Source organism: Meriones unguiculatus, chromosome 1 (assembly GCF_030254825.1).
Source record: "Meriones unguiculatus strain TT.TT164.6M chromosome 1, Bangor_MerUng_6.1, whole genome shotgun sequence".
NCBI classification, from domain to species: Eukaryota; Metazoa; Chordata; class Mammalia; order Rodentia; family Muridae; genus Meriones; species Meriones unguiculatus.
Window position 1 is genome coordinate 84,690,856 of NC_083349.1, and position 7,961 is coordinate 84,698,816.

Below are 7,961 nucleotides of genomic sequence, written 5' to 3' on the forward strand. Positions count from 1 at the left end.
GGCCCTGTATATATGAACTGATGCATCACTGCTACTCCATAAAAATGCACAACTAATAATTAGCAAAGACAGCCAAGCATGGTGGCACATGTGTTTAATCCCAGTACTCTGGAGACAGGTAGATAGGTATCTGAGTTACAGGCTTGACACAGCTGCATAGTGAGATCCTATCTCTAAAAAAAATGAACAAAATAAATATTAATAAGATAAAATTGAATATCTTGAAAGGAGTTTTTCTGGGGCTCAAAATAAAACCTGTAAGACTAGCGACAAGTTCAGTGGTTAATTCAAGGATGCTTATGTTTCTTCAGAATTTGGATCTCAAAACACACACCAGGCAGTTAACTATATATAGCTCCAAAGCAGCTGATGTCCTCTTATGGATACTGAGGCCATCTTAAAATGTGTGCATACTAACATACAGCCACATACACATAAAATAAAAATAAATTTAAAAAATGGAAGCTGTTGACGAAAGGTAAATTTGTTGTTTTTCTCCCTTAACAGCTCTATTTGTTTCTAAATTTAAAATGTTTAATTGAAGTAGAATTACATCATATTCCCCTTCCTATCCTTCTTGTGCACCAACTCTCAAGTTGACAGCCTTTCCTTTACATATATGTTTGTATATATGTATATGTTGATCTACATGCATGTGAAAGTATATATATATATATATATATATATATATATATATATATACAAACTATGTACATATACATACATACACACACAATCTGCTGTGTCAGTTTTGGTCATTTGTGTGCATGTGGTTTCTAAGCTGGCTACTCATCACTGGCAACCAATAAGCATGAGTTTTGAATCATAAGTCTACATAAATCAACAATACATAGGAACAAACTCTGAAAATGAGACAGAAAAGAATGACAGTGAATGGACTCACACTTAGTTTTCTTCTTCTACTCCAAGCAGGAGAGTTTGGGTTGAAAATGATAGTTTCCTCGGTGTAGAACAGTCTCTTATGCATTAGTGGCAATAATAAAATCAAAATAATTCTTAACCACAAAGTTAATCTGTCTCAGACTGTTCATTGTTTGCATTAAGAAGATTTCATCCTCCGCCTCAAACAGACAATAAGGTAACTTCATGTCACCTATTTGTTCTTGGTGTCATTGCTACTTATGGTTTCCAGGCACTGAGAAGACTGATAGCCAAAAAATGTCTCTAGCTTTTCTTTTCCTGATTCATGCAAAGAGCCAAAGGTGAAACAACCCAAAAACATCCCCTGTATTGTGATTTTTTTAAAGAAATGGAAACATGAGTGTCTTTATACATTTAATGTCCTGACTAGGGTGGTCTACATAGTTTAGCAGATAAAAGATGGCGGCACAGATCTCATGGACAGACAGATAGAGGAATATGTAAGAATTTTCAGATTCCCTGCTCTTTAGAAGTATCCTTATGTCCAGCAATGTGGAGATATCAGAGCTGATGATCCCATCCTGAGAGCCTTCTCGCTAAAGATAAATGTGTCAGCCGATATGCCCTTGGTGGCCAGTGAGCACAAGCCCTGCAGCTAGTTTTGGCTTTTCTTACTTGGATGATGGGCATTTTGGGGAATGAACTAATTGAAGATATGAGTGATATATAGGAAGGTGGTACATCAGCAGATGGCAACTGGCTCTTTTCCCTTGTCTTCTCTCTCTCTCTTTTTTAGACAAGTAGCCACCATCCAGCAGAGCAGAGGGAGCTGACAGAGAGTGAACAGATGTTCATTTTCTCTCACCAAACTGAAGGCTTCCTGGACTCTGTTCCTATCTTAGAACAAGCTGTGGAAATACATCTTAATATTGTTCTCACTGAAACCAGTCATTATTTCCAAATTTGTGCACTCAGTCCTGCCCTCAGTTTTCTCCAAAGCCTCTGGTATAGTTGAGATGGGGACAAAGGATTCAGGGAGTAGCTTCCGCCTGAGTAAACTGCTCAACAGTATATTCACTGCCTGCTTCTCCATCCAATTATCACAGAGCTCCAATTCCCATTCCGTCAAATCACATTGCATCTCTTCCAAACTGTTAATGATAAATACGAGTTTCCCAGGATAGGATAATGTCTCCACTATGGGAGCTGAGGGATTGGGCCAATCTCCGGAGATCAGTTCAGCCAGTCTTGCCGTCTTCAACTTATTCACATCTTGACAGCAAAAGTAAAAGATGTAGGAGAATTTGTTCTGAAACACCATGCAAGAACACCATCTGTGGTTTCCTTCCAGTTTCCTTTGATACAAGAAGATACTCAAAATAAGCACAGTCTTTCTGAGTCAATTCCTGCTTAAAGAAATCCTGAACTCTGATCAGCTTTTGTTTCAAATGCACTCAGTATATTTTTGGGTGTCCTGAGTCAGTGAACACAAGAGAAAAAAAATCCACAACATTTCAAAGTTAACTTAAACATTTACCCATATATAATCTGACCTCCATAATTTAATTTTCAGGATGTACCCTTTAAAAAGATTTATGTTTAATTTTGTGTGTGTTGGTGTGTTTCTGTGGAGGTCAGAGGTGTTAAATCCCTGCCTGGAGCTTAGTTACAGCTGTCCAAGAGCCACAACACATGGGTGATAGTTGAACTCAAGTCTCCTGCAAGAGTGTGTCATGCCCCTAGCCAGTGAGTCACTTACTCAGCACCCTTATAATGTATGTTTCTAGGAGTCTGGGAACCATGGGACCAGAACAACACTGGTTAATGTAATATTAGCACTGGACCTGGATCACAGCTTGCATTTCTGAGTGTCATGAAAATTTTATTATTAAACTGTCATATGCTGATTCAGAAGCTGGCCCTGGAAGTGGGGTTGCCCCTCTTCCCCATTTCAGACTGAAGTAAGTCAAAGGATGGGTTCTTGTCTGAGAATGGACTGACCTCTAACTTTGTAATAGGAAGGGAAGAGAATAAAAGAGCTCAAAAGTAAAAATACTATGCCCTTGAGAACAGCTAAAAAATGAACCACATCTCCCAGATTTTATGGCTATTTATCCCATGATATAAAAGTACATGCAATGGGAAAAGAAGCCGGAACTAGAACCATGGGAAACTGAGCCATGCAGAGACAACTCAAATGGGAGTTCAAACTGACTCTACCTTCCCCAGCTGGTTTCTGCTGAATGTTGTGAGAGCACAAGTTTATGATTTTATGAGAACCTGGTTTGATAATGTGACCTTCCTACCATTATTTGCTCTTTCGATTGGGAATATCACTGGAGAGGATACTCTCATCTCTACTTGGGAATTCCAGGTGTCTGCCTTAAAGAGGCTTCCCCAGGCAATTTCTATTGGATATTTTGAGTGCCCAATTTCATGATATTTTGCTCTCTAACTATGTATTTATGTATCTGTCTATCTATCTACCTACCTATTGACCTGCTTACCAACCTACCTACCACTTATCTCTATCATTTGCTATTTATTCTTTTACTTTGATTTTCTATGTACTTAATAAATATATTTATTCACAATCAAAAGCATGGATATCATAGATAATTCTCTGGACCAACAGAACCCTGTGCTGCACAAAACTGTCCTATTAGAACAAAGAAATACCAAGGACTAACTAGGTATGGCAGACTGCATGGCTCCCAAACTCAAACATGGACATTTGTCAACCCCTGCCACATACACAGATGCACACAACTAAGGATGATTACAGATGGCTGCCATTACAGCACAGAACTGTAAAAAAAATCCCTATTACTATCTACAGAAGATTGACTACATAATAATGAAAACAGGTACTATTACACTGACATGAAAAGTATAGAATAATGAGGCTGGAGATATGGAATAGTAGTTAAGAGCACTGACTACTCTTGAAGAAGACCTGAGAATGGTTTCTAATACACACACCAGGTTTCTAATACACACAACAATGTGTGACCCAGCTCCAGAGGGCCTGACCTCTTTAGGCACACATATAATCCCACAACTATACATGAATACATGCAATTTTAAAAAGATACCTTAAAATGTTCAGCATACACAATCTCCCATATAATATGGCATAAAAGCAAAAAGGGGGACTATTTAGGGGACCATAGGGAACTATAGAGAGAAGAGGAGAGTCACCATGGGAGAAAATTTGTAAGCAAAGCACAATGTTACACACACACACACACACACACTTATTTTATACTGAAATTTTCTCTATGTCAAGTATAGCCATTTTTAAAAGGTGCTAAAAAAAAATAAAAGGTAGGTTGGATACTCAGTGGAGACTGAGGAAAACCAAGACAAATTTCTTAAAATGTAAAATGTCTTAACTAAATTTAAGAATCAACAGATGTGAGCTGGTGAGATATCTTAGGAACATTTGCCATCAAGCTTGATGACCTGAGTTTGGTCCTTGAGACTCAAATGACAAAAGCAGAATTAACTCTCAAAAGTAGTTCTCTGACCTCAACTTGTGCACCATGGATGGAAGTGCATATGTGTATACACACAAATAATGTGAAAAATGTCGAAAGAAGAAAGCAGGTGGGGGGGGTCACAACCCACAGGTTGAGTATACTGAAACAACACTCGGAAACCAACAAAGTGATATTTAGTACTGTAAAGCCTTACTGATGGTTCTGGAGTGATGTCTCAGTAGTAAAAAGCATTCCACACTGTTGCAGAGGACACAGGTTTGGTTCCCAGTGCCTACACAGGGGACCTTACAGTTGTCTGTAACTTTTGTTCCAAAGCATCAGACACCCTTTTATAAACTCTGCAGGCATGGCACACATGTGGTGCACCTACATACACTCAGGCAAATGCATACACATAAACAAATCTTTTTTTTCATAAACAAATCTTAAGAGAATTACTGATACTTCTAGTTCTGGTGACACCAGATGCAATGGTTATTATGGTAACAGTATTATAGCACACAATATACTTCTGGCATAAACCAGCTGTAAATATCAACAGGTAGCTGAATCCAGTGGCATAAGCCTGGAATTCCAACTACTTCAGAGACTGAGCCAGGAGGATTACAAGTTCAGGGTTTGCCTACACATGTAATGAAGTCAAGGCAACCCTGAAACAGTGAAAAACTAGCTCAAAGAAAAAGTGAGGTTGGAGAAATGGCTCAGTGCTTAATAGCACTGGATACTCTTCCAGAGAACCTGGGTTCATATGCCACTGTGGCTTATGATGGTGGTGGGGATGCAGCTCTGGGGTTAAGAGTACCTGCTGCTTCTGGCTGTTACAAATAAGGCTGCTACTAACATGGTTGAGCAAATGTCCTTTTTGTGTACTTGAGCCTCTTTTGGATATATGCCCAGTAGTGGTATGGCTGGATCTTGAGGAAGCGCTATTCCTAGTTGTCTGAGAAAGCGCCAGATTGATTTCCAGAGTGGTTGTACAAGGTTACATTCCCACCAGCAGTGGAGAAGGGTTCTCCTTTCTCCACAACCCCTAACACAGGGAACTTCCCAGAGACTCATACTCCAACCAAGGACTATTCATGGAGATAACCCAGAACCCCTGCACAGATGTAGCCCAGGGCTACATAGAGTCCAATTGGGTTACATAGTAATGTGAAGAGGGACTGCCTCTGACATAATCTGATTGGCCTGCTCTTTGATCACCTCCCCCTGGGGGGGAGAAGCCTTACCAGGCCATAGTAGAGGACAATGCAGCCACTTTTGATGTGAACTGACAGACTAAGATCAGAAAGGAGAGGAGAACCTCCCCTATTAGTGGACTTGGGGAGTGGCATGCAAGCAGAGGGAGGAGGGAGGGTGGGACTGGGAGGGGAGGAGGGAGGGGCTTATGGGGGGATGCAGAATGAATAAAGTGTAATTGATGAAAAATTAAAAAAAAAATAAAAGAGTACCTGCTGATCTTGTAGAAGACCCAATTTGTTTATCAAAGCCCGCATCAGATGGCTCTCAAACACCTGTAACCCTAGTTCAGGTGACACCTGACACCTTTTGCTGATCTCCCTGTGCACCAGGCATGAATGTGGTGCACAAATGCCATACTCATTTACATAATAAATAAATATAAATTTTGAAGTATATAAAATCAAGAAGGAGGACTCTTGCCAAAATGCTCAATTCCTATCCAGAAAGGCAAAGAGGATGGACATCAGAAGAAGGAGAAAAGAGGGAACAAGTCAGAAGCCTGACACAGAGGACCTCTGAAAGGCTCTGCCCTGCAGACTATCAGTGCAGATGCTGAGACTTATGGGCAACCTTTGGGCAGAGTGCAGGGAATCTTATGAAAGAAGTGGGAAACAGTAAGATCTGGAGAGGACAGGAACTCCACAAGGAAAGCAACAGAACCAAAAAATCTGAGCACAGGGGTCTTTCCTGACACTGATACTCTAACCAAAGACTATGCATGGAGATAACCTAAGTAAGACCACTGCACAAATGTAGCTCATGGCAGTTCAGTATCCAAGTGGGTTCCATTGTAATGGGAACCGGGACTGTCTCTGACATGAACTGATTGGCCTGCTCTTTAATTACCTCCCCCTGAGGGGGAAGCAGCATTACCAGGCCACAGAGGAAGACAATGCAGCCACTCCTGATGAGACCTAATTGACTAGGACCAGAAGGAAGGAAAAGAAGACCTCCCCTACCAGTGGACTTGGGGAGGGGCATGCAGGCAGAGGGTGGAGGAAGGGAGGGATTGGGAAGGGAGGTGGGAGGGAACCACAGGGGGAATACAAAGTGAATAAAGTGTAATTAATAAAGAATTAAAAAAAGAAAAAAAGAAAAATTAAGAGGGCTGATTTATGGATCAGGAGTAGAGTGCTTGTGAATTATGTGCACTCTACTAGATCCAGTCAAGTACTGCAAAAAACAAAAAATCAGACATGCCAAAACCATCCAAAGAAAGGCTTAACATAATTATAATGTCTAAGAATTTTAACTAAGACAAAAACACAGAAAGGAGGATAATAGTAGATAATATTATCACCCTCACCAGATAATATTAGACGCAGAAATATAGACTCATCCAGAAAACATGAGAAGTTAACCTATTTTTATGTAGTACATCTATAACCTAAAACACAGACTTTTCTTTAAGTAGTGGGACCATACATGGAGTGTTTTTTCAGCAAATGGTACTAGAATAACAAAGTCTATGTGCTGGCACCTGAGAAATGGCACCTGAGGTTGTCTTCTGGTCACCCACATACACCTGTGCATACACATGCATTCACTCATGAAAAGATGTTCAACATTATTCATCACTATATAAAATAGAAATGAAACAATGAGATAGCCTCATAAGGAAATGAGCTAGGGACTGTGGATATAGCTCAGTTTGTAGAGTGCTGGCCTAGCAAGCAGGCAGCTTTGGTTTCATTCTAGCATCACATCCACATGAATGAATGAATGAATGAATGAATATAGAGCTTACCCTTGGGTGTTCTTAAGATTCAGATCTTAGTACACAGTCAAAAGAGAAAACCAACTTTTATAAGCAGGCCTCTCAACCCCACAGATACTCCGTGGCATTTGTGCACCTCTATGTATATACTCACACACAAATTAATTGGTGTAATAAAAATTAAAATTACACTTGTATGTTCAATTTTTAATAGTTTCAATCCCTGTTTGGGTTTCTCTCCCTGCTTGCAACTTTAGTGTAAGTTGAGAAATCCATTTATCTGGAAAGATCATTACTGGGTCCTTGGAAACAACTGATGAAATCATCTATCTACCATAATGAGAAGCCCAAGGGGCAAAACTAATCCATGTAGCCTCTTTACAGGAAAACTAAGAAATCGAGACACAGAAAAATTGGGAGAGAATTCCATGGTTCTATTAGGGCAAATAGATAGCAGATATTTCTCTGTCAGACAGTCTGAAGCAGGGCAGGGAGAGAGGGGCTTGCTGAAGAAAGATGCTATGCTCCAGAGACCTGGTCTGCTATTTTGACTGCTGAAAAAGACCAACATCAGACTCACTGACAAGGACCTAATGGCCCACTGACATGGTAAGTTT

General features: G+C 40.1%; 1 pseudogene; it reads right to left on the reverse strand.

Annotated features, from left to right (window-relative positions):
* Positions 1–906: 906 nt before the first annotated feature.
* On the reverse strand, positions 907–2,407 carry LOC110541585 (NACHT, LRR and PYD domains-containing protein 4E-like; annotated as a pseudogene).
* Positions 2,408–7,961: the final 5,554 nt, after the last annotated feature.